The following is a 27672-nucleotide window of genomic DNA, read 5'->3' on the forward strand; positions in this document are numbered from 1 at the left end:
GATCTGTTTCTTGGTTTCACACCTATGCCTTCTGCAATAAGAAAGATAAATTTTCTTCAGAAAATTATCCATGTTCTTATGAGCAGCTTTAGAAGACAAAGCTGATGGTTAGGGGAACTGATTAGAACCCACCATCTTTATTAACTAGAAAGCTGGTCCTTTAAAGCTCCTTAGATAATTCTTCCCATGGTGAGCCTCTGCCTGTATGTCTACTTCCCAACGGACACAACCTAACATGACGTAGCACTCTTTAAAAGAAACCTCCCTCTTCTAATTATGATTAGTTCTGCACTATGCTGCTCTCTCAGATGACAGACATCTGCTTAAGGAACAACTGAAAACAAATCACTTTTCTTCCAGAGGTCAAGAGAGAAGTAACTACTAAGTAAATTTCAAAACACCTTAGTATACAACTTCATTTCCAAAAGCAGGAAATTTTGTTTAGAAGATACAGGGAGTAGCAGATGACAAACACATTAACCAAGCGTTTGATACCAGTTCAACACAAGGTTGATATGAGGGACGCCATACTGTAGAAAAGAAACCCCATAGTAACTTTGAATGACCTCTGACTGACTAACCCAGCTGGACATGCACCCGCCAGGAGATGGACCTGCTCCGTAGATCTTATGACCCCTGCTTGTGATGCACCTCCCAGCTGCAATAAGGCAATAACTTTCTTCTGTTGAGTTCCTCAGTAATGTGATGACACCCAGACAGAGCGTCTATGCTGACAGCGGTCATCAATGACAATTTAAAGATCTGGTGTGGCGACCCCCAGTCTGTAACACCAGAGGGTCAACATTCCCAATCCCCTCCTCTAGAACCCACTGGCCTGTATGACTGCTTCAAGATTCTGCACCCCTCCTTAAGATGGTTCTTTAGGATGCTGGTCCACCATCTTCTGATTTGCTAGCTTATCACTTAATAAAATGCCCTTTCTCTGCCCCCATCTTGCCTCTTGACGATTGGCTTTTGTCTTGTGGCAAGCAGATGGTGCCCTTTTGCATGGTAACAGGTTTTTATTTAAAATACTTTTGCTAAAGAACCTGGAGGCGAATGTCAATTTACTAAACCTCACCTAAGGGGCAAGTACTGAAAGCATGCATTGTCAAAAAATGTTTACAGACTAGAAATGCACCCTAGGATTTTCACTTGCTAGAGTGGATATTAAATCCGATAAGAATAACCAGCATCCTTGTTTAACCTTTCAAATTCCAAAAAAATACCCACCTACACACACTTGCTCAATTATACTATGCTTCAAACTCCATGTGTGTTTTACTATATAAATGAGGAAAACAAAGGGGGAAAAAACTATATTTATGGTCAAGACTCCACAAGGCCGGTCAGCATTGAGATGAAGAAAGCCATCACCAAATTCTTGACTAAAGATCCCTCCTCAGTGGATTTCCACTGTGTCTACTGCTAAGAGAGAGCATTCATAAGTCATCACTCAGGGTTTGTCATACACAATCACAACCCAATGCTTAGCCTACTCGGCCGGAGCATGACAGTAAAATGACTAAGACGACCAGAAAAGTCCCTCCTATACACCCTGCCAGGAAAAGCTCCATGACTTCACAGAGAGTCTGGGGCGATGAGCTGCCCCTCACTCCCTCTTCCCAGATGGAAAAGTTATCAGAAAATGAAATCTTTCCTCCAGGCTGCCGCCTTTAGGAAAAGGCTCTTCTCCCCGCAATTTTATTAAATGATACGTTAGGATCCACAACATAAAAACAGTCCACCTTTAAACTTGGAAAAGGGATATATACAAATAGAAAGAAATAATTTTAAGTTCCAAAAGTTGTTAATTTTAAAGACTGAGTCCAACAGTGTTTCCAAGATGCTGATTTAGCTTTAAATCACTGAATATGCAAATAGATAAAGAAGAGGAAATAATTAAGATTTGATTTAACTCTTTTTAGTTCTTTAAATAAGGTTTTTAACTCAATTATTTAAACTTTTCTTTGTAGATGTGGATAAGTCACAAAAGAAAAAACTGAAGTCATTAATAATTACATATTGGAAAACAAATTAAAACAAAAATAAGATATAATTTGTTATCCATTAAAATGTCAACTTTGAAAAATAACAGTCCTCAGAAGTGACTGTGCGTGAGGCCGCGACCCACACGCCGCTGACAGGGCAGCTCTCTACACGGCTGGCTGGCACCTGGACATGCTCACACCCCCCTTGACTCAGTGATCCGTCTCTAGGGCTCTACCTAAGGAAAGGAGCAGAGAAACTGGCAAAGATTTATGAAAAAGATACTCATCACAACATTATTCATAATAGAAAGCAGTCTGAAAGCAAATAAATTTCCAACAATGAAGGAATAGTTCAATTATGGTGTATTTACATTGTAAAATACTATGGAGCCATTAAAAGCATATTTTTAACATTTGGCATGGGAACCTGTTCACCATGATAAAATGTTAAGTATAATCAAATAATGTTATATACACAATATAATTAAATTGTGTTTATAAACACATACAGAAAAAAAGATTTTTTTCAATAGTTATAGATAGCGGGATTACAAATAATTTTCTTTTCCTCTCTTTTTGTATTTTTTTAGATTTTCTACAAATAGCATATATAATCAGAAAAAATATATACTAAAGTATATACCTTTGATATGAAAGGATATTTCCAACTATCTATCGCAATAAACAGTCATCCCTGAGGGCACATTAGTTAGTTGCAAGGAAGAGAAATCCTCTCTGATAAACTAAAACAGAAAGGAGCTTCACTGAAAAGATGCAGGGTAGCTCATAAAATAAAACAAAGAGGAAAAATAATGAGTCAAAGCTGCTCTTGGTTACTAGCAGCCACCAGGATCTATCCACCCAGACATTTGCCCTCTCTCCATCGTGTTGCTCAGGACTGAGTCCTGGGAGAGAGAATCCTATGGGTCTACGCAGAAGAAGAAAAGGCATGCAGGCCAGCAATTCCACTCAGACTGAAGGAGGTAGGGGAAAAGAGAGTCCTCAAAAAGAAGGAAGTGAGTTGGTACCAGAAGAAAAGGAAATGAATACTGGACAAAAACAAAGGAAAAAGAAAAAACTCACTGAAAAAATGGCAGACTCTGAAATATGTAATGAGAGAAGAACATAGGACAGCATGTGTGGGAGGAACGATGGCCACATCTTTACTCATTTATCTCAGTAGCTGATGGTAGACTATGCTGAGTTGAGTCTCTTACTGGAATGATATCCATTGGCATAGATATCGATTTTTTTAAACACTGATCTATACTTTTTAAATGCTATTAAATTAAGAAGAGTAAAACTTAATTTCTAGAATCAATTTTAAATATCACGCCAGATTAGGAAAATGGAAAACAAAACTTCATATATTTGCAATAGCTTGTAAAATTCTAACCTATGTTTCAGTAAACACAGATGAAGTTCCATGGTCGATCCAAGTGTTAAAAAAAAAAGAAAAACTCTCTGCTTTTATATCAAACATTGCTGGTAGTTTGCTTGTCTATTAATAAATATTGATGGTTTCTGTGAGGGTAGTGGAATCAATTCATTTTAGAGTCATTTCTTTTGAAAGATATTAAACTTTTATTCCCTGTACCTCCTTGGGGAGTAAGATGGTTTTTTCTTTTGCATGGAACACATGCCAAAACATTATCTTCAGCTAAAGCTGCAGATAATTACCAATTGTTGGTAAATGGAATTCAGATATTTAAGAATTCTGCATTATTTTGTGGTGACTGGAGCACATTTGTGTGGGAAAGTCTTCCTTGCAAAACAAACCACAGAACATGCGCCCCTAGTTACTGACTGTCAAAAGCTGCTAGAAAAGACAACCAACTCTATTTAAACACAATTGTTTATTCCATAAAACACCAGAGGCCATAACTATAAGCACTAGTAATTGTGGCAGGTACTCTATACCCCACAGAACACACTTTTTTTAAGCCTTAACGCTCCTCTCTTCCAATGCCCACTGCCACGACAGTACGAACCCAAGTTCATGTCATATCACATCTAAACCATCACTTCTTAACAGGCCTTTCTGAGCCTCGTATTTTCCCCCAGACAGTCAATCCATCTATTCCCTCCCTGCAGCACTTTTTCAATGACAACACTTCCAATTAAGTAAATAACATAATTAAAGGGCCATGATGGGAGCAAACCACGGGGCAGGGCTGGGACCAAGCTGAGGTCAGGTGAGCAGGCCAGGCCTCTCACAGGCAGTGGCATTTAGCTGATTACGCTGGGACCTGAAGTGAGCAGGTGGGGGCAGAGGTGGGGATGGCATGGATTTGACTGGTGGCTCCTGGGGTCAGGGTGGAGAGCAGAGCGTGGATTTTTGAGTCGCTTTCTTTCTACTTGCTTAAATAGCCCCAAAGTTCCATACAAACTTTCTCCAATGCAAACATCCATTCTGCTACCCATAAAAATGCTTAGCGTACCCAGCATTGCCCATGCCATTCATTCTCTCCACCTACTCCAGATTCAGGGCCCAGGGACCACTCTCTTCTGGAAGAACACCCAGCCAGAAGGCAACATTCCTACCACTGAATTCCAGCGGCCTTCTGCGTATCATTCATGTCACCTGCACCTCACAATGCCTCGTCGTCTAATCATGAAGATTCATGTCTTCTCTTGCCAGACTAGAAACTCTTTGAGGACAATTACTGTTTCCCTTACATGTTACATCCTCCACAAAACAGTAAACGTTTAGTAAATATTTTTCAGATGAATGAATGGATGGGGTTAACTGCTCCAAAGAGAAAAGAAGCATGGAAAAGGACCAAACCCACAAGATGAATACATGCTGACTTTCTTTAGAATTAGCCAGCCATCCAAAAAGGACTGACTGAGTAAAGTGCCAGCTCTGTGTGCAAAACACAAGATAAGGCCTTTGCTATAGTCTAGAAAGAAAAGCAAGTCAACCGACATGAAAGAAATGGAGGACAACTGCCTTCCATGCTACAAGGTCTAAGCGCAGAAGTCAGTGAGCTCGCTGGGGGGGACGACCACAGGGACTACAGCCTTTAAGAGAAGCCTGCTGGAGAAATGGAACCGGGTGCTGAAAGACAGAAGAGGCCCTTGGAATATGGCATGAATTCTACGCCAAAGAAAGAGTCTTATTAAAAAGTGAGGAAAGATAGGAATGAGCTTTCACTGCCTTCGCCTGGTCCAAACCACGATCACGTGTCCTCCAAACAAATAACTGCCTCCTTCCTGCTTTCATCCTTGGCTTCTTGCCATCTATTCTCAACACAGCAACTAGAGTGATTCTGTTCAAATGTATAAGTCAGGTTATTTGTTGTCTACCCAAACTCTCCAGTGGCCCTCATTTCACTCAGAGTAAAAGCCAAAACATTTACAATGGTCTACGAGGACCCACATGATCTGATCCCCTGTCCTCTCTGATCTCATCTACCACTACAGCCATCCATGCTTATGCTGCCCTAGTCCCACAGCTGTTCCTAGAAGGCACCGGCCACACTACCACAGGGCCTTTGCATCTGCTGTTTCTTCTGCCTCAGCTCTTCTCTTCAATATCCACATGACTCACTCTGCTGCCTCTTCACATTTTTACCAAATGCTACCCTCTCACTGGGACCCTCCCTGACCACTGTATGTAAAATTTCAACTGCCCCAACCCTACCTACCCTTTTCCCTGCTTTATTTTTCCTCCATAGCACTCACATCCACACAGTATAGTGTATCAGTGTCACTCTAGTATCTCTCCCCACTAGAATGTACCCTTCATGCAGAGTTGGAATGACAGACAGACATCCCCTCTAAGTTGACAACCATATTTAGATGGTTTTCTCGGCAGAGCACCCAGAACAATGTCCCCTTCAATTAAATGATCCATTATTATCTTTAACTTTACAAGTGATTTGCCTCTGCAGTAAGATTTCTAACGGAAGGAATTTCACTGGAACAGTGCAGCGGTTGTGGGCAGAAGTTGCAAACATATGGACTAAATTCCAAGGTCTGAGATTACCAGCCACTGCTGACCATGATTACAGAGGTTAAGAAAAGGCGCATGAAAGCAGAAAAAGGGCCAAGGGACGGAATCCACCAATAAGGAATGATCATGTTGATGTGGATTAAGGCTGCCCCAGCTAGAGAAGCCCAAGGTGACCTGGCCTACATGCCAAACTATATGACCCAGTCGACTTTTTTTTATGGTATGAATTAGGACCGCCCCAGGGAGAGAAGCCCAGGGCATCCTCACCTACGTGCCGATCTATATGGCCAGATTCGTATCTAAAGTTATATGACCGCACAATAACCAGACCCCATCTGCACTGAAATCATTTAATGACTTTTTACATCATCTTTTCTTTTCTCCAGTAAAAATAAGTCACGTACCCATGCCTTATAAAATTAGCCCTAACCCTCAACTCAGGGCAGCAGCAGGAGCTCTGACTGCCTGTGGGTCCTGTCCCCACGCACCAGCTCTGCCTGCCCATGGGTCCTGTCCCCATGCCAGCGGGGGCAGCAGCAGCTGCTCTGCCTGCCCATGGGCCCTGTCCCCATGCCAGTGGGGGCAGCAGAAGTGGCGGCAGCAGAAGCTCTGACTGGCCATGGGTCCTGTCCCCATGCTATTCCACACTATTCTCTAAATAAAAGAGCACTACTGCCAGATCTTGAGAGTCTAAGAAATCTTTCTTTCGACTCCTCGGCTCACCGATCCCGCATCAATGTCAGGGAGGGGAGTCACCCATCAGTCATGATCAGAGGGCCACCCCTGCCTGGCTGTCATTCAAACCATGCTTCTCCAGTGCCTCCAATGGGTGAGGCTCACTGGGTCCAACGTATAACAAACAGAACAGACTTCATTCTCAAGGAACTTATAGTCTTAAGTCTAGAAGAAGAATGAACTTAAAATAAGAACTAATAAATCACCCAATTCAAGAGATTCCCAGCGGTATGGAGAATCATCTGGAAGAACCAACAGTCAAACAAACATCAATATGCTGCATGTGGATAAGGAAACAGTTCTGTTCAGTATCATGATCCTGCTTATTGATACCAAGTTCAAGTTTAAATCAAGTATTACAATAAAAAAATGTTTTAATGGGGCCGGCCTGGTGGCGCAGTGGTTAAGTTCGCACGTTCCGCTTCAGCGGCCCAGGGTTTGCCGGTTTGGATTCCGGGTGTGGACATGGCACCGCTTGGCAAGCCATGCTGTGGCAGGTGTCCCACATATAAAGCAGAGGAAGATAGGCATGGATGTTAGCTCAGGACCAGTCTTCCTCAGCAAAAAGAGAAGGGTTGGCAGCAGATGTTAGCTCAGGGCTAATCTTCCTCAGAAAGTAAAAATAAATTTAAAAAAAGATCATTCTTAAAAAAAAAAAAGTGTTTTAAGCCTTTCCCAAAAGGAATACCTGCATTTTCACAGCACTATAGTTTTCAAGTATTTTTTGAGGAAGAAGAGATCCTTTTTATCTCGGTATTCATTATCCAGCTCCTCTCTACTAAGGAGCTGAAGAAGAAAGCAAAACATCATAAAACAACGAAGTGAAGACTTTTAAAATGAGTCCCCATTCAACCACATCTCACACTCACTGAGAGAGTTGATACCTGCCAGTCACATCTCTGACTGTTAGTCACTCACTGAATTTCAGATGTTTCAACAATCAACTGAGTTCAAAGAGAAAGTGCATGAACTAGGAAGATTCAGGAATTCATAAAAGTCAATGAAAGATTTTGAAGACCTAGTTGAATCACATGCAAAACCACTGACTGATAAGGATCTGGCAATGTCAGAATAGCTGACAACTGCAGGAGAATAGATGAAGAGTAATCTGAATATCAGAGGATCAAAGAGAAGCCTTGTGGAAGTGATAGCGCCCTGAAGCAGTTTTTGCAATAGGACTTTCATGACTGTGGTAAGAAACACAAATAGCATAGTGTGCTGCCATACAATCTCCCTGAAAAAAATTAGCTCCCTCGACCCTCTAGAAACGTCAACACTTCATTTGTTCTTCGGTCCTTCTAATAATCAGGCCTTATTTGTGACTGTAATCTGAATTTTGTTGTGTGTAAGCTAAAATAAACTGATTCCTCTAATTTGAACTTTTGTTTGTCAAGATCAAACCCTTTTTTCCCCTATTTACTATGAAATTTGGCTTCCCAATGTAAATGGATTCACTTTAAGAGGCCTGCTTTTCTGGTATCTCCTGTCTATCCTCTGCCCCCATCCTCACCCCCATGTTGTCTCCACAGCTCCCTCATGATGGAAATGTTAGCTATAGGTCTGATTTCCAGACGAGGGCACCAAGCTGAGACCTACACTCAGGTCTTTTTGTGTGTGTGTCTGAGAAATATTGGCCCTAAGCTAACATCTGTTGCCAATCTTCCTCTTTTTGCTTGAGGAAAATTGTCCTTGAGCTAACATCTGTGCCAATCTGCCCCTAACTTATACATGGGGCACCACCCCAGCATGGCCCGATGAGCACCATGTATGTCCGCACCCAGGATCTGAACCCGTGACCCCTGGGCCGCTGAAGTGGAGCACACAAACCCAACCACCACACCACCGGGCCAGCCCCCCATGCTCAGGTCTTTAAAGTCAGCTTCTCTTCCCATATGCCACAGCTCCTTGTGGCTTCTATAAGCCCCAAGATCTGACTGGGTTACTAAGACCACATCATGTGGTACCTTGGCTTATCCATAAAATTGGGGGGGAAGGATGAAATGATCTATTTACAGGGTTTACAGTCAATGCCTTAACTGTGGGCACCAAGCAGGCTTCCACTGCCAAAGCAGGGCTCCAGAGCTACCCTACCTGCTTGCTTTCTCTCCGCCTCCTCGTTCCCACTTCTGGTCCACCTACTGTAAGCTTTGCAGACGTAGAAAGTCATTATTTATTTATTTCTTGTATGCCATAGATTTACTATAAGTCAACTTTATAAGCTCCTAACATTGTGGAGGAGCAGCAATTTCCCTCTCTCGAGACAGTCTCCCTGGACTCTGACAAACTTTGTAATGTGCAGGCATAATAAAGAGGCCCGAAGGAGTGGCTTTGAGGACAGAAGCCCTTCCAGAGCAGGAGTCAGTAAAAATCACATCCTTCTTGCCCTTCTCCTCTCACCTGGCTATTTTTGAAAATGGTAATGAATACATCTTTAGAGAGTTCCTTGAGCAAGTACATGAAGGTTTGTACACAGAAATCCTGCAGTGAGCTGAGAAGTGAAGTTCTGCCTCCAATATCAATGCTGGGGTTGGTTTCCATGGCATTTGCGTACATGTTAAAAGGAAGACAGTGATGGCCTCTTAGCCTAAAGATACAGGGAAAAAGGAGGAAATTGGTGACGCTAAGTCTGGGAACCTTGCCTGCCTAAAGTACCAGCTTCCTCCCACCCAAATGCACTGATGCATAAACCAGTCCTGGGGGCACCCTAACGGCTCTCCAGCTAACTTCAGAACCACACGTGGTAATTCCTCACACAAAGCAGCTTGGTCGTCTCCACCTCTTTCCTTTCCCACTAGTTTCGCCAGATATCTAGTGCAGTAAAAGAAACATGGCAACTATTCATGGAAAGTGGAACAAATGAGAACATATGGATGAAGCAAGGTTTGAAATCTGGTGGAATGATTTCTATAGAATAGACAATTCTTTTTTTTTTTTAAGATTTTATTTTTTTCCTTTTTCTCCCCAAAGCCCCCTGGTACATAGTTGCATATTCTTTGTTGTGGGTCCTTCTAGTTGTGGCATGTGGGACGCCACCTCAGCGTGGTTTGATAAGCAGTGCCATGTCCGCGCCCAGGATTGGAACCAATGAAACACTGGGCCGCCTGCAGCGGAACGCGCGAACTTAACCACTCAGCCACAGGGCCAGCCCCAGAATAGACAATTGTTACAAAATTGATAGAACTACTTTATTTAGATCACATATCAGATAAAGTTATATGACTATAAGTAAAATTGCCACTTTCTTCCCAAAGATGCTGAAAATTTTTCATTTGTTTCAATGAGTCAAATTATTTTCACTCATAAAATTTCGAGAAATTGGGTTTCTGCTCCCAAATTCAATATACAACAAGAAGCAGCATTTTAATTAATAGATTAAAATCTATTCAAAGAAAGAAATACATTCAATTTATAAATAAAATTAAATATTTGTTTTTGTTTAGAATAACACTATTCAATTTAGAAAGATACCATGGCCTTTAATAATAGTTTCAAACAAATTAAAATCTCATTTAAGTGCAGATCAATTATAACTGTTTATAATTGGGGGAAAATATCAAAACACCTGCACTTATCCATTACCTCATTAATCCAATTATGTTTTTTAAAAGAAGGATCACAGTGTAAACCAAAAACTCACTCTTCACCATACTCAGCCCTTCTCTCATGATGCATGAGTAACCGGGATAAAGAAGAGATTTGGAATCACAAGTACCAGCGTTTCTCCTGTCCTCCTCTGAGACGAGTGCTCCCCTGCTGCTTTCTGGAGGTCTGTGGACGCTGGTGGTCAGCCAGCCTTTGACCAAGAGACTGCGGCTCCAGCCTCACTCCAGGGAGCCAAAGACAAGGCCCACGCCTGGGCTCTTCTGGCACCTTCTCTTTTGGTTAGGAAAGTTGGGTTGCATTTCTGTCACAGACTTTAAGAATCCTAGATAACAAACTAGCTACCTCCCACCATTTCGTGTACAAAACCTAGACAATTGGTTAAGCAAGGAGGAAAAACTGAAAAATCCAAAGAATCTGAGTTGACCTAAGAAACATGGTGCTTAGCCCAAGAGAGGCAGTAGAAGAAAGATAGAAAAGACTAGGGTCAGGGGTGGACAGAGGGGAATAGAAGACGTTGGTCAAAGGGTACAAACTTCCAGTTACAAGATGAATAACTCCTGGGGAGCTAATGTACACAGGGTGATTATAGTTAATAATATTGTACATATATTTGAAAGTTGCCAAGAGAGGAGATCTTAAATGTTCTCACCACAAAAGAAAAAAATGGTAATCATGTGATGTGATGGAGGTATTAGCTAACACTGTGGTGATGACATTTTGCAATACACAAGGGCATCAAACCAACACGTTGTACATCTTGAATTTATGCAATGTTATATGCCAATTATGTCTCAATAAAGCTAGGAAAAAAGAGAAAGACCAAAAGAAAAAGACTGTGGAGATTAGGTAAGGAGAGTACTTTTTCTGGGAGATTGGGGTTAGGAAGAAGGAAGATGGAAGAAGCAGCTATCAGGAATACGACAACCAGAGAATGTGTTCAACTACCATTTTCTAGACCCCAAGCCAAATCTACTGATCCTAATACATCCATGGGGCGGAGTCCAGACATCACATTTTTAACATGTTCCCCAGTTGATGTTGGTGAACGCTAAACTTTGAGGACTGTTGACATAAGAAATTAACAGTGAATATCTCCATATACTCCCAAGTTAGACCCACTAACATAGATACTATCTTCCCAAGTATACCCGTTTATTAAACTAATTTTAAATGAACCAAAAGTCCCCTGAGAGACTTCAATCTTTCTAATATTTTTCAATTCTATTTTCCATAAAATTTAGAGTGACATAATTATTTAAACTTAATAAAAGTTAAATAACTCAGCATTTTATTTATCTCCATCCTTCTTCAAAACAAATTTGCATGGCATGTTGCAGTATGACATTCAACAAGCCGAAGAGAAGTCAGTGAGGAAAGTAAGAGGAAGAAAGACAAGGATAAAGTGCATACCCAGAACACACGCCATTCTGTGCCGCTCTCATTCTAGAAACACACCATTAACTTGTCTCTGAACTTTCTAGCATCCCAACCAAAGAGTTATAAGAGTCACAGGCCGGGTCCACATGTCCACAAGATGAACACAAGTGGTTTTCGGGTGATGATGATGCGGGGTCGGTGAGCCAAGGAGTCGAAAGAAAGATTTCTTAGACTCTCAAGATCTGGCAGTAATGCTCTTTTATTTAGAGAATAGTATGGAATAGCATGGGGACAGGGCCCATGGGCAGTCAGAGCTCCTGCTGCTGCCCCGAGTTGAGGGTTAGGGCTAATTTTATAAGGCATGGGTATGTGAATCATTTCTTTACAAGACAAAGGAAAGAACATGAAAAAAAGTTAAAATGGTATCAGTGCAGGTGGGGTCTGGTCGTTGGGTGAGCCCATGACTTTTAGACAAGAATCAAATAGGATTAAGTAAAGGTCAGAAGCCACCACCCTAAATCAGTTACATGAGATTGCCAGACAGCAACCAACTTAAGTTCTTGCCTTCCCCATTAAGAGTTTCTAGGGATAAGGTCATCTCTCTTCTTCTTCCTGCTACAGAGAGGGAGGCACCTTTTACAGATAGAGATTTACCTTACAAATGTAAATGTGTCCCAACAAGGGCAAGTTCTATTCCCCAGAGCCTCCCTCCCTGTCCCAGTTTATCAAAAGCAATCAGCCCCAAACAATCCCGATGCCAAAGAGACATATCTTGGGGTGGCCAATTTCAGGTCCCTACAAGGTCATCCCCCCTTCCTTCACAAATGCAAATATCTCTCAAAGAGCAAGCAAATTCCAATCTTCGGAGCTTGCTTCTCATCTGCAGTTTTTTAAAATTAACCAGCCTAAAAATCCTCATCAATGAGACCTGACAGAATTTTCTCTTATTAGTCTTTCTGATGTAGGAAGTATTAATCTGCAATCTTATATCTACATCAAGCACAACAATGTTGTTGTATTACCATTTTGATGACATCTCATTGGCTTAACACAAATAGCACCAATTCAGGAACATTCATACATAGGTCTATAACGGTCTACAGTATACTGTCCACTATAAAAACTACCAGCCACGTGTGGCTGTTAAGCATCCAAAATGTGCCTCGTTCAAATTGAGATAGGCTGTAAGCATAAAATGCACACCAGATTTTAAAGCCTTAGTATTCACAATAAAAGTAAAATATCTCATTAAAAAGTTTTATATTGATTACAAATCGAAATGATGCTTCAGATATATTAGGTTAAATAAAATAAATTATTAAAATTAATCTCATGTGTTCTTTTTCAATATGGCTACTAAAAAAACTAACAGGAGTGCCTCATTATATTTCTAGGGGAACAGCACTGGTCTAGCCGCTACACTCCAGCTCAACTCAAGGGTAAAATTTAGACTTCAATCTTAGATCCTAAAGCAATGGCTGGACTTCATATTTTTTAAACAAATCCTTGTGAATAGAATTTCCCATATATGAGTTTCCTGCAAGAATTTGGCAACAGAGAGCCAGCCTTGATGGCCTAGAGGTTACAGTTCGGTGCACTCGGTTTTGGTAGCTCAGGGTTCAGTTCCCAGGCGCAGAACCACACCACTCCTCTGTCAGTTGCCATGCTGTGGCAGCGGCTCGCATAGAAGAACTAGAAGGACTTACAACTAGAATATGCAACTAAGCACTGGGGCTTTGGGGAGAAAAAAAAAAGAGAGGAAGATTGGCAACAGATGTGAGCTCAGGCTGACTCTTTCCCAGGAAAAAAAAAAAAGAAAAAGAACTTGGCAACAGAAATTTCAAGATAATGTCCACTAATGGAAATCTGACCTTCAATATTTGACACAAGTGACTAAGGGCAGAGCCACTGGGAGGGGTCTCATCCTTTTATGAACGTGAAGGCAGCTGACCAGTACGTATGCCTACACAAAAAGCCACTCCTCTTCTGCGTGGAGGTGGGTGAAGAGATCATTTCTGGGCAAGATCTTCCACAGAAAACAATCTGGGCCTTGTCTATGCATGGCCAAATGAGTTGATGAGGATTATTTTAGGCTGGTTACTTTTAAAACTGCAGATGAGAAGGGGGCTGGTTACTTTTAATAAAAGCGACTCTGAGGAGTGGAGTTTGCTTGCCCTTTGTTGGGAAGCATTTACATTTGTAAGGGAAATCTCCATCTGTAAAGATGCCTCCCTCTCTGTGCCAGGAAGAAGGGGGATGACCTTATCTCTAGAAACTCTTAATCAACGCCAAAGGCAAGAACTTAAGTTGTTTACTGTCTGGCAACCTCATGTAACTGACCTTCCCCCCCTCCCAACATCCTCCTTTGTCTTTAGCTGAAGATAATATTTAAGCGGTAACTTCTGCTATTTATTCAATCTAGTTTGATTCTTATCTAAAAGTTATAGGACCACCCAATAACCAGAACCCTACCGGCACTGATAGCATTTTAACAACTCGGTTTACATATTCTTTCCTTTGTCTTGTAAAGAGATAACTCACCTACCTATGCCTTAAATTTAGCATTACTCTCCACCCATGTTTGCAGCAGCAGCAGTGGTGACAGCAGCAGCGGCTCTGACTGCCCATGGGTCCTGTCCCCATGCCGGCAGCAGCAGCTCTAACTGACCATGGGTCCTGTCCCCATGCTATTCCACACTATTCTCTAAATAAAAGAGCACTACTGCCAGACCTTGAGAGTCCAAGAAATCTTTCTTTCGACTCCTTGGCTCACCGACCCCGCATCAGAGTGACTGACCCCAAAGCTCTAAGGAAAAAACTTGGGCCCAATAACCACAGCCTGGTCTATTTTCAGAGCAGGGCTTATGAACTGGCCACTGTCCAACGAGATAATCCTATGATTTCAGCAAATCAATTCCAGGCCTGAGAATATAAAAACAACCATGGCTAAGCCCCATCCACAAGGACCAGTAAGAATCCATGATAAAAGGGTGGCCTCCAATAAAAACTAGCTTATTTTCGGCTAAATTTGCTTTTAATGGTCATTAGTTCTGTTCTAAGTAACATGTTTAGGGAACTCAGCAAGACCCTTATATGTATTCGCTCTCCCTCAGAAACCATGTAAGCAAATTAATCCACTCACACAAAAAGACTTCTACGATTGAAAGCACCTAATCACCGAGGGCTTGGGATCCCCTCCAAGAAACTAGTGATGACTCTTTGTTCTTTTACATCATAGAAGTTTAGGGTATCTGACCCAGAATCTAAATAAAAAATAAACTTCCCAAAGCACTTCAACGAGACAAGTTCAAACCCAGGTAGGGTATGGAAGGGACCACAAGCTTTGGGAGGTGTTTACATCAAACTGAGATTTAAGAGGAAAAGAACATTCTAATCAGGACCTGCATGTATGATCACAAAAGAAACAGTGTGACAGTTTGATGAAGAATTCCTGATTATTAATGACATCTGTTGATTTTAATATCATCTGCTTCATTGTTCAGTGATAGCTTATGTTTAGTTACTTAAGCAGAGTTCTATTTTTATATAAATTATGTTACAGAAAGGTCATGTTTAAATCAGGAAGCTCAAGCCAGTGAGGGTGGGCTCCACAGTTCAGAGCACATTCAAAGCTCATCAGCGCCCCCTAATGACAGAACCCTGGATCTCTGCAGCTGCTGGGGTAGCGAAGAAATCACCTTGCAAGCCGAAACTTCAAAAACAAAATTGTGACATGCAGCTTCAAGAAAAGCTCCACAAAAAAGACTGCCTCACATTCGGAAAGCATGAAAACAAGGTAAAACTTGCCAACCTAAGTTTATCACAAAAACATAACAGTTGAGGGAATAAGGAAAGGAAACAGGCTTTTTTCCAATTATAAAAATAACACATGCCCACAATAAAATTTCAAAAAAGATGAGAAAAGATAAAAAAGAAGATAAATATCATCCATAATGCCACCACCCAGAGATGCCAGCCCACTGCATGTTGGTCTATAAATACATGCCCGGTTACTTAGACGTATAGATAAGATGAGATCATAATACAGAGTACAAACTGTTTTATAACCTGCTTGTTTTCATGCAATATGAAATGTGGGTATTCATATTAACAAACAGCACTATATCATCCTTTTTAATAGGCATGTAACATTCCATTGCATGATGTACCATAATTTCGTTCAGTAATTCCCTCAAGACAGACATTTCGGTTATTACTATAAACCATGTTGTAAATCATCCTCATTCATTCACTATTGCACACTTCCCTGATTATTTACTTAGGGGAAATTCTTAGAAGTGGAATTGCTGGATCCTAAGTTGTTGAGTGGTGTTACCAGAATGCCTTTTAGAAAGAAGGTACAGTAAACAGTCCCCATATCTACAGTGCAGGAGAGATGGCTATTTCCCTCCCCACACCTTCACCAACACTCAATGTTATCAATCTTTGCAGGCAGTTTAGTGAATAAGAGAGCAGGTTCTAGGACGAGAATTCTATAGCTGGGTTCCAGTCCCGGCTCTGCCACGGCCTAGCTCTATGATCTTCGGAAAGCTATTCAACATTTCTGCAAAACAGAGATGGTATCATTACACCTATCTTAACGGGTTATTTTTAAGGATTAAATAAGTTACTACAACACCTGATACACAATAAGTACTCAATAAATATTTGCCCATATTATATGAGATAGTGCCCATCTGAACAGTAAAAACAAATCTCATTATTGTTTAACTTGCATTTATGTGATTCTTACTGGGATTAAAGATAGGTCCTTTTATTTAATTTTTATAAATTATTTCCATTTCCTTGGCCTATTGTTTTAGGTAGTCAATCATATTATCTACAAATAATGGTGATTTCTGTATCTTCCTGTTTCATTTCTCCGGGATAATTACATTGGTTAGAATTTCTAAAACAAAGTTGAATAATTGTAGTGGTCATAGATATCTTTCTTTCATTCATGACTTTATGGTAATAAAAGCATTTCTAAAGTATTCCAAAATTCAAAATTATAAAAAGTAGTGCTATGGAGAACTTTTTCTATACATTTTTCTTACAAAGTATCCTTTCAATACAAATTTGGCATTGTTTCTAAATTGTGGCCCTTAATTGCGGCATTCTTTTTGGGGAAAAAAGTCTTATGTGATATTTTAAATTAAAATAGTCTTTATTAACTAAATTTGCATTCACCTTTAATAAAGACCATAGTAATATACAACACTAGGAATAAAAAATTATTATATTTCTCAAATTAACTTGGGAAACAAAGAAAATTCAAAAGACAATGTAGTTTGACCAATGGCCCCAAATCAATTTTTTTCTTAAGGAAATAGGTCATATAAATGACAAAAAAGTTTTAGACCACCATTTGTAACCCAAAATTCTGAGCCGTTTAATTTTAAACAGCTGCATTTTGATCTAGTATTTTTGACTCCTGGTGTTTTCATCCTAAAGCAGCATATAAGTTTCAAAAGAAAGACTCTATTTTTCACAGTTCACACCCCCATACTCCCACACTCTTAGAAGGAGCCTGAATTATTTCTAGATATATAAGCCTTCAGTACAAAGTAAGCCCCTAATTGCAGATCCCTAGAATCAGGGATGCTACAGTCACAGAACATGTTAGATTCTTTTTTTTTTTTAAGTTAAAAAATAGAAAGAACAGTGTTCTAAAACTCCACACTAAATCTGGGGGCTCGGGGCTGGCCTGTGGCCAAATAGTTAAGTTTGTACTCTCCACTTCCACAGCCCCAGGGTTTCACCTGTTCAGATCCTGGGCGCAGACATGGTACCACTCGTCAGGCAATGCTGAGGTGGCATCCCACACAGCACAACCAGAAGGACCTACAACTAGAATATACAACTGGGTACTGGGGGGCTCTGGGGAGAAGAATTTTAAAAAAAGAAAAAAACAGAAGATTGGCAACAGTTGTTAGCTCAGGTGCCAATCTTTAAAAAAAAAAAAAAAATCTGGAGGCTCTTTCCCAAGTCTTAACAAAATACAGGGGCCTGCTTGCTGATTGCCTGAGGGCTTAAACCTAGAGGTGAAATCATAAAGCAGAATAATAACATGTTTACTGAGAGCCTACAATGTGCCAGACCCTAAGCTATGAGCTTGTACTATATATATATATATACACATTATTTCCTATCACCAACTGACCTTACCCCAACAGGAAAATATTGCCACCCCACTGGCTTCACACTGCCTTTGCCACAGTCTTCCAAAAGCACCCTACAAGTGGGTTGCAAATGGCTCTGTGGGAGTCATGACTGACCAGCTAGCCTCTGAAGAAAGGTGGGGAGGGCTCAGGGCCGCAGACACTGAAGACGGTTCCAGCTTGGGCTGGTGCAAGATTGATTCCTCAAGATCATGACAATCAGCACACGGTGATGGCAGACAAGGTAAAATTACATTTAAATATGACCAGGTGGCCTTCCTGTTTACCCTCCTGGGGGACTTTCCTTGAATAAGAGGGAGCAGGGCTAAGAAACTCTGGATTTATTTTTCTACAGAGTATAAAATAAGGGAAGTTTATCAGGCAAAATACACTAATTCAACAAACCTAGCCCACAGAGCAGTGAGAGCACTTTTCCGTAAAAGATGCTTCAAATTTAAGCATCCTAGTTTTCTTTATTCTTCCTTTTTTTCTGAGGAAGATTAGCCCTGAGCTAACATCTGCTGCCAATCCTCCTCTTTTTGCTGAGGCAGACTGGCCCTGAGCTAACATCCGTGCCCATCTTCCTCTACTTTATATGTGGGACGCCTACCACAGCATGGCTTGCCAAGCAGTGCCATGTCCGCACCCAGGTTCCAAACTGGCGGACCCTGGGCCACCAAAGCAGAACGTGCACACTTAACCGCTGCGCCAGCAGGCCAGCCCCTTCTTTATTCTTTATTACACCAACACATCTACCACATGTATGGACTGTTCCTTTGGAAAAGCCAAAAGATTCCTAAATAATAAGTTTACTGTTCTTATGTATCTATTCCTGGTATTCATATTCCTGCACCAAGCTCCAGGCAAAGAAGAGGTATCCAAATTAAGGCTAAGAAATGGAAATTACCTGGAAAAGCACCAATAATGCCTAATAAATAGAGATGGTATGGAATCAAGAAATGAAATTCTAAATGTTAAGCTGCTGACACATTGGTAAGACACCAGATATGTCAGTCTCAACTCTGATTTCATAAAGCTTTGACCATGTCAAGGTCAAGTGTTTGCCACTGTTTCACTTTTACACAGGACTTTAGAAGTAAAGAGCCCTCAGAGACAACCTCGTCTAATTCTTCCACTTTGAATGATAACATCAACTGACTTTCTGAGTGCTCAATGATTTTTTCCCAAGGTCATATATCTTGCAATTAATGGGTCTGGAATTAGGACCCAGATTTCTCAACTATACGCCCACTACATGGTATTTTCACCTCTTAATTGTATTCCATGCAGGGTCATCTTATAGAGTTGTTCAATATATTAGCATATGAAATATCTTTTAAAAGACCTTTTTTATTAAATTACACTTTTTAAGAATGTGTGTTTCTTCAATATCTATCCACAGAATAATACTTTCTACAAACTGGGTTGGAGAGTCTAGAAATAATATAAATCAATTATCTCAACCTACTCTGTCCCATTCTGACTTCTACTAACTGTGACCTTACCTAAGTCACTAAACCCCACCAGTTCTCGATTTTCTTACCTATAAAAATGAGAGTGGGGCTATCTGATCTCTAAGACATCTCCCAGCTCTACAAATTTATGTCTGTGATTCATTTAGAAGTCAGAATAACCATGTCTCCCACTTCTGTTATCTTTTCCCTTACAACGAACTTAAAAAAAAAAACCTACTACTACAAAACCTGAAAGGGCCAAATACAGAAGAAGCACTCAATACTTAAGAAACATGTGAAATGAGCCAAGGTGTTTATCAATGATGCATGTGGTATATGGTCCAAACAAAGAATCCAAAGAGATGGTACCTACATTCTTTAAAGCCGCCTTAGTCTAATATATGGAGCTATTTCCCTTTCCTATGCCCTCTACCAGTTCATTATATTATACAACTGAGTTACCCAATCTCTGACGGTGAAAGGTCTTATAATGCTGGGAGTACCTGGCTTTAACTGTTACTACCCCCTACTCCTCACCCCAGCTCCAATGGATGAAGATCTGTGACTCAGCATTGCTATGTACTAAAGCAAAGATACAAGGCTCCAAAAAGCTCCAGAGCAAAAACTATGCAACCAGATGATGAAGATGACAGGAATGTAAACACATTGACCTGATAAACATACGAGTACCTAACAAAGTACTAGGTGTTCCTTAAGCACTTATTTTATGCCCAGTACCATGTTAGGCATTGCAGAATATGTAGAAAAAGGAAAGATTTGGTTCATGTTCTCTAGAAGCTCACAGTCCAGTTCAGGAGACAGCATTAAAAAAACAACAAACAGCACAGAGCTACAAAAACTAAATGTTAAATTCTGCACATAAGCAATAGAGGAATTATTATTAATTGGCAATGATATGCAAAATAAATTGGCCCAAAGGAAAAAAAGAATTAGGTAGACCAGACTTTTTCATAGACTTTGGATTCTACCCAATCCATCATATTTTTTTTTTTTCAGTGCAAATTCTATTCTATGATTCAAGATGACAAAAGACGTTTCTGGATCCATTAATAGTGCTTTCCAGATGGCAATTCCTGGTTATGCTTTAATTAGGTCTTAGCTTAGAATCTTAAAACTTAATATAATCACTTCTGACCAAAAACAAACCTATTTTATTAATAGGTCTTCTTCTAAGGCCATTTATTTATAAAGCAGATGGTTTTGAAATTTTTAGTAAATGATAAACTTACAAATCTCTGAAGCAACCCCTGACCACCACCACCCTAAAAAAAAAAAGACACTGAACAAAATGAAATGATCTTTCATTATATTTAACAATCCTGAGTATTACTGGACATAAATTATGTCAAAACAAATGCACGCTTTCATCTCAACAACATCAGAAATATATAATCTAAGGAGACCCAGTGGCGAGCAAAAGGAAAGACCAGAAAATACAATGTAAGAGAAAGCCTTAAGGAATGGCCCAAGCAGATGAAACAAATGGGTAAGAGAGCCAGCGGAGGGAACCCAGCTCCCGCCTGTTTGTTGTCCCCTGTTCCAGGGAGACTTCCAAACATGAGACAAATGTCCCTTACTCCCACCAGCAGTGAAAGAAATTGCAAATTCTCCCACTCTCTAATGGTCCTAAAGCCAGGGCTTCTGAGTCCCGGTAGAAGTTGAACTCGGAAGTTCTGTAGCCGCTCAGCAGCAATGAGTCATGGGATGTGTTACAACCCAATCCTGTCTTCCCTAGCGATCTCAGGTGGCAGCACCAACAGCCCTGCGGGTGTAGCAGGGGTGTCTCATCTTTTTCATGAGATTAGAATGAGAAAAAGCAGCAGTAATCATTGTAGCGGGCGTATCTTCTATCAGTTGTAGTTGTTAGCATGGGTTACCGAGTTTGAGATGAATTCTCTAAAAAACAAGAGAGACTCCTTAGTGTCCGCAATGTTTGGAAATACATTGATAGATCCAAGGTAGATTCGTCACACAAGTCAGGCTGTAGACAACAACCACCACCACCCAACCCTGCAAAAAGAAACAAAAAATAACTGCAAAGAGGGAATTTTAATAGAAATAAAAGTTAACAACTATGAGGCTGGGCTTCCTCAGAATACTAACACAGACTTCGCATTATGACTCTAACAGTAGTAACTGCAGACAGATAGCCGACATCATTGTTTTAAACTTGCTTACATAATATTCTATTTTATATTATAAAGTGGAACCATTTCCAGGATGATTTAACTGAATGACCTGATCTCTTTGTTCTTTGAATTCTGTCAGATGCAATGGTTCTTCGCCACAGCTCTCCTCATCCCAAGACGTTCCACACTTTACGCTGTGACAAGCAGGCGGCAGTGCCTGTGCAGTGACTCTCCTCCCTGGAGAACCCTTAGTGGCAACAGAACCAACTAGCGCCATGCATTATCTGAGCTTCATTTTGACCCAAGAAATAAAATCAAATTGTGCTGGAAGCTTCCTATAAAGGAACTGAGAGTGAGTACTATTTTAAGCTACTTTCCCACCCTCCCTCCTCCATCTATGAGGAGCCAGGTCCTTTTATTTTACTTTTAAATCCATCTCTAAGCTTTTTTTTTTTTTTGAAAAGCTCTTTTACCAATCCTTCTGAAGGGGAACACATTAAAATTGCCACCCACTTTTGGGCCCCTCTCATCTCTATTGCTTCCAATTTCATTTTGGATCTTTCACCATGAACATCCAGAAAATGGCACCAAGACAGCATATGCTGCCACTTTATCACCAGCTCTTATTGCCTCATCTTCACTCTCATTTTTGGGCCTTTAAACACACCCCAAATTCCCATCTGAACAACTGCATACATTACACAGGAGGGGAAAAAAATTAGTGTAGATCCAGGGCCAAATAGTGCTGCTGGGAGTTAGAATAACAACCTAAGTATCATCAGTGTTGTGTTTTACTAACCGTGAAGGCGCCACCACAACTACAGCAGACCCTACTTCCTTTCAGGATAGCAAATGACGGGTTTTTGCTGACTGAGCTCAGATATTCAATCTTCTTTCCATTTTACAAAACTACCAAACAATCAAAGGGAAAAAGTCAAAGGGAAACTTGAAGTTTAATTTCCAGGATTTTACAAACAAGAGGCAAAAACTCAGCCTGTAATTGTATCTCATTGGCTATGCTCAAACCCATGAGAATTCAGGGAGGGCAAGAGGTTAGTGCCATGACTATTTTTTAGGTGCATGGTAGGAAAGAGGATGATACACCTCCAAATAGGATAAGATTACATGTCTGTAGAACATTTACTTAAAGGAGGGGATGGTAACGCCCGTATTTGCCAGTAATCCTAACACCCTCCTAGAGGGGTGGTTGTATATACTCCTCAGCGGAGGATGAACCACCCCAAGCACAGCATTAAGAGTGAACGCGTTTTATTTCTTACTAACAAATTACAGTATGTGGCAGTAATTTTCTTAAGCAGATGGATTAGAATATTTTGGGAAATGCTAAGGGGCTGATTTTCTATTGCATTTTAGAATCTCAAGTTATAAAATAAGATTTTTGGCTAATCTAGTCTTCTTCCAAATTCAGCAGTGTTTATTAAAAGCAACAGGCTTTAACTTTCTTCTCTAGATTATCTGTGAAGCAGTGGTTAGCTTTAATTAGAAATTCAAATTTGTATAATCAAAATACTGCTGGCTTCCATGTCTTTAGTCTTCCAAAATAAGAAGAATAGATTAAAAAACAACCATGCGTCCAGGACAATATGGGCCCAAACTATACCGTGATTTTTAGGGTGCTCTTAAATTCACCATTTCTTCTACTACCTTTAAACCTAATTTTACTTTAGGGAATCTGCCTTATCTTTTACTTTGTCCATAGGAAGTATTAGTACACTTCCTCTACAAATACCTATACTTATATTAAGCTCAAATGAGCTCATGTTTCCTAAACGAGCCTGGCAAATCCTTGGCCATTCTGGTTGACCACTGATCCAAGAGGACACTAAATATAAATGAAGCTTCCCAGCTTCTTGTTTTATATTACTTTAGCTTTGTGCAATTCTATTGGATATACAAAAGAACTATTCCTCTTTCTTTGGCTGTTTCCTTAGATCAATCATCTGGCCAACATTTATTGAATGTCTGCTATGCTCATAGTCCTTCAAAGAACTGCTTTCATAGGCTGTGCAAACAAACATCTAGAAATCTTTGCTCAGATCCAATCTCATAACCTCTTAATTGGCTCTCTAACATGGAAGCCTGTAAAAATATTTTTTAGGAACTAGAAAATTGGTCTAAAGGCTAAGAATTCTCTTTATCATACCCACATACCAGAAGAATTCAATCATCAAGAACAAATGAAACCCCCCGATCCCCTCTATGAGTTTGATAGTGAAAGAAACCATGTTATTCAAATCTATTAATATTTTTTTGCTCAGATTTGGATAACAAGCTGGGAGATGGGGCATCTCTTTAAGTGGCGTGCTGGAGTTGGCTCTCACTGGCTCAGGAGCCAACTGTGTGCATCTCTTCCCAACCTTCAAAGACCTCAAGTTGGCAGCTTGAGATAAGCCATGAGGAAAGTAGCTAGACCTCTGTGACTTTCCTCCAATTTCCTCCTCTCCAAAAAGCTATCCAAATCTATTCTGTTCCTGGGTTCAGATGGCAGGAATTTAGCTAGCAAAGGGTTATCTTTTACAGTAAGTAACCATCACTTCTAAGAAACTGTAAGAACTTGTAAGAACCGAAAATTATAAGATCTCCAGCTCTCAGGGAACTTCCAAAGCATTCAGAGGGACAAGACATAGGAAATGTAGGGAGGGACAGGTGCACAAAATATGACTGAAGTTGGCAGGAAAGATGGACAGCAGGTATCCAAATCATCTGAAACAGGAAGAGCTCCGAGAGGAAAGAGAAGTGTGATTTGAAGCAGATATTAATTGATGGTTATGATTTGGGTCAGCTGGAAAGACTGGAAACAGTCATCCCCAGTGGGATTACTGAATGGGCACAGGAAGACAGGTAAAAGAATAAAGCGAGCCAGAAATGGACTCTGGACCAGTACAGGGATACCTGGAAAGCTAGATAGGCAGAGGGAGCTACTGAAGTTCTATGAAGAGAGGAATAAAGCAAAATTTTTAGGAATATTGTTTCCAATTGTGCTCAACTCCTGATCTTGCACTTCTTTCTCATCTCTAATAACCCCCAACCCCTTAGTTTTCAGACTTGTTAGAGGAGAACTCACACTGCTACTGAGCATGCTGGCATGTCACCTGGTGACTCTGCCTCCTGCTGGAACATAACAAGTAACAGCTGAGGTCCCTTTGCCTCATAAAGCTTGTCCTAGGGCTTCCCCCAAAAAAATGGGTTAGGATAAATTTCAGCCTAGTCTTTATCTTCAGCAAGTTGTGAATTATTGGAATTTAAATGAAGATGATCCTCATCTTCAACACTTAGAAAAGCTATGCACGTGCATTCTTCAAGCCATTCACTTGGAACCCCAAATGTCTCTTCCCACAGAAAATCACTTCTTCCCTATCTTTGCACCTCATCAACACTTCCACCACTACTACTATTCTTACTGCTAACCTCTTAGTACTAATCTCTATAGACTCGGGAACCAAACTGAGATGGGACTAGTGGGACAGGAGGAAGGAAGAGGAGGAGTGGCTGCTATTTATTGAGAACTTTTGTTGGGCCTTTTTGCAGATCTCATTAAATCCTCTCAGTAATCCTATAAGACTTCGGGAAGACACTGAGGCTCAGTTTCAATACTTTTATTATTGCACCTTCTATTAACTTTGTTATAGCTTTGGTTCCACATCTGACTCTCTTCCTAGGCTCTATGAGCGCTAAGTGCAGGAAATGGCTGCTATGTGTGTGTATAACCCCAGTCGGCTCTAGGTCCATTAGGGTTGTTGCTGTTAGTGCCCTCGAGTGGATTCTGACCCCTAGCGACCCTGTGGACAGCAGAGTGGAACGCTGCCTGGTCTTTTTGAACCATCCTCTCACCTTCCAGCTCTCTAGCAGACAAAGCTCCGTTGCTATTCACAGGATTTTCATGGCCAATTTTTTCGGAAGTGGGTGGCCAGGTCCTTCTTCCTAGTCTGTCTTAGTCTGGAAGCACTGCTGAAACTGTCCAACACGGGTGACCCTGCTGGTATTTGAAATATCAGTGACATAGCTTTCAGCATCAGAGCAACACACAGCCACCGAAGAATGACAACCGACAGACTGCCATTGTGTGTCGTGTGGTTGCCTGACTGGGAAATGAACCCAGGCCTCGGGCGTTCAACCACTAGACCACCAAGGGCTGGCTACAAGGGCTACTCAGTAGAAAATTGTTCAATAGAAACAATGTCAGAAATAGTAATTAACTTACCAGGTTAAACTTGAAAGGTTAAAATAAAAGTGGGTCTTGGCAATACAACTTCTAACATAGAAACAAGAAAAGGGAAGGTCTTCTCCTCATTTCTGAGCAAGATCCTTGATGCTCCCTTGATCCCACCTCCTATTTCCTCTTCTTCTAAATAATTTTCATGCTTTCTAGACTTTTGCTTACAAGCCCCTCCAATCCAGGCCTAGCCTAGTCCCTAAGTGATCCATGTTACAAAACTACATTCTCTTCTCCTGCTAAAAAGCTTCCATTTCTTTATAAAATAGCAGATAGCAACAAAGTCTAATAATCATCACTACATATTTTACTCGTAACTCCTTCATTCCCCTAGTTGTTTCTTTAGAGAAGAGTTTTTCAATTAACAAATGAACTAAAATGAACCTCTCACGGGCATAGAGCCTCAAGTTGTCTGTTCTGTGCACAGTGATGTCAACACCCTCCCACGCCCACGCGCCAGTTACTTTGCAAGAAGACTGAGGGAGGCAGGTCAACCTTGACTGGGATTCCTTTTTGAAAGAAAAACTTCTCAAACTTGACTTGTTCAAATACAGCCTCTGAGTCAGTAGGATTGGGGTGTGGCCTGAGAATCTGTATTTCTAATGAACTATCAAGTGATGGGAAGCTGCCCGTCTGCAGACCACACTTTAAGTAGCACTGCTTTACACCAGTCTACTTTTACATGGCTTGTTGTTAATATCTCCACTCTACAGCCACAGATTTTCCCTACATATGAACGTGTAGGTCAAAATAACTCCAGGGTCAGCAAGATCTGTAACATTGGAAACTGGGCTGCAAGAGGAAGGAAACAACGGCAGGATGATACACACATATCAACACACACGTCTAAGCCTCAAGTGTTCACAAGGGAATTGCAGAAGCCTGCATTGTTGGTATTTTCCTACATTTATCCACCCCATCTTCCTCGACAGCCTTTAGGTTGCAAAATGTCTTTTAGCAAGTTAATCGCAGCTTGTTTACACTGTAATGTCACCTTAAAGGAGAAGCAACGAGGTTTTTAAAGGGGTGGGGTGTGATATGATTCCATATCAGGGCCGGACCTGAGAGGAAAAATGAAGAACTGTTCTATATTCTATTGAAGGTCATTGAATCACAGTGTGTGTGTGTGTGTGTGTGTGTGCGTGTGTGTGGCCAGTAAATAAAAAAATAGAAAGCTGGGCAAAATACCTGAATAAGCAATTTACAGAAAATATAATCTCAATAGCCAATAAACGTATTACGAAAAGATAAATTAAAGCCACAATGAGATATCATTTCACGTCCATCAAACTGGCAAAAATTAAATAGTCTGACCATACTAGGTGTAAGGATAAGAAGTCAGGGGAATTCATCTATGCACTGGTGGGGAATATTGTGTAAACACAAACAGATGCACACCCGACAATTCAGCACTTCTGGTCCTAGGTACATCCTAGGAAAAGCTTAACCAATGTTCACTTTAAAAATCTCGACCAGGATTATTCATAATAAAAAAAAGGGGGGGCGGGGGAGAGACAAACTAAATGTTACTTACAGAAGAATAGATAGATAAATGGTGGCATTTTCAAACTTTAGAATATTATACAGCTGTGGGAATGAATGAATTAGAGTTATCCATAATCAACATGTACAGAGGGGGGAAGCTGTGGACAAATACATACTACATATTGTATGCATGTTTTGCGTAAAATTTAAAACATGCAAGACAATGACTCATTGTTTGGGACCCAAACATAGGTCCATAATTGCATGGGAACAAGAAACAGCAAATTCAGGGGAGTGGATCCCTCTTCAGGAGAAAGGTACTATTTTATTTTTTAAGGTAGTAGATAAAAATATGGATGTTTGTTATATTACATGTTATATTTTTTTGTATGTCAAATACTTCATAATAAAATTTTAAGACCTCATCTTGGTGAACTGGTAACCACATTCCCTTAATAGAGAATTGATAGAAATTAATCGTGACCAGAAGTTGTATTCAAGTTAAATTCATTCGGAAGTTTACT

The 27672-nt window shown here is 40.5% G+C and overlaps 1 protein-coding gene across 4 annotated transcripts in view; it reads right to left on the minus strand.

Annotated features, from left to right (window-relative positions):
* The window catches only part of LOC124238139 (E3 ubiquitin-protein ligase HECW2-like), a 375422-nt gene that overhangs the window by 224877 nt on the left and 122873 nt on the right, over nucleotides 1-27672 (minus strand). The window contains exon 1 of one of the 4 annotated variants that reach the window (XM_046658744.1): nucleotides 21178-21195. The exons of the other annotated variants lie outside the window; for them this stretch is intronic. The gene's annotated coding sequence lies outside the window, so the exon portion shown is untranslated. Of the gene's footprint in view, nucleotides 1-21177; nucleotides 21196-27672 lie in introns of those variants that run through there. 4 annotated transcript variants of the gene reach the window in all.

The sequence above is a fragment of the Equus quagga genome, chromosome 4, assembly GCF_021613505.1.
Source record: "Equus quagga isolate Etosha38 chromosome 4, UCLA_HA_Equagga_1.0, whole genome shotgun sequence".
Classification (NCBI taxonomy): domain Eukaryota; kingdom Metazoa; phylum Chordata; class Mammalia; order Perissodactyla; family Equidae; genus Equus; species Equus quagga.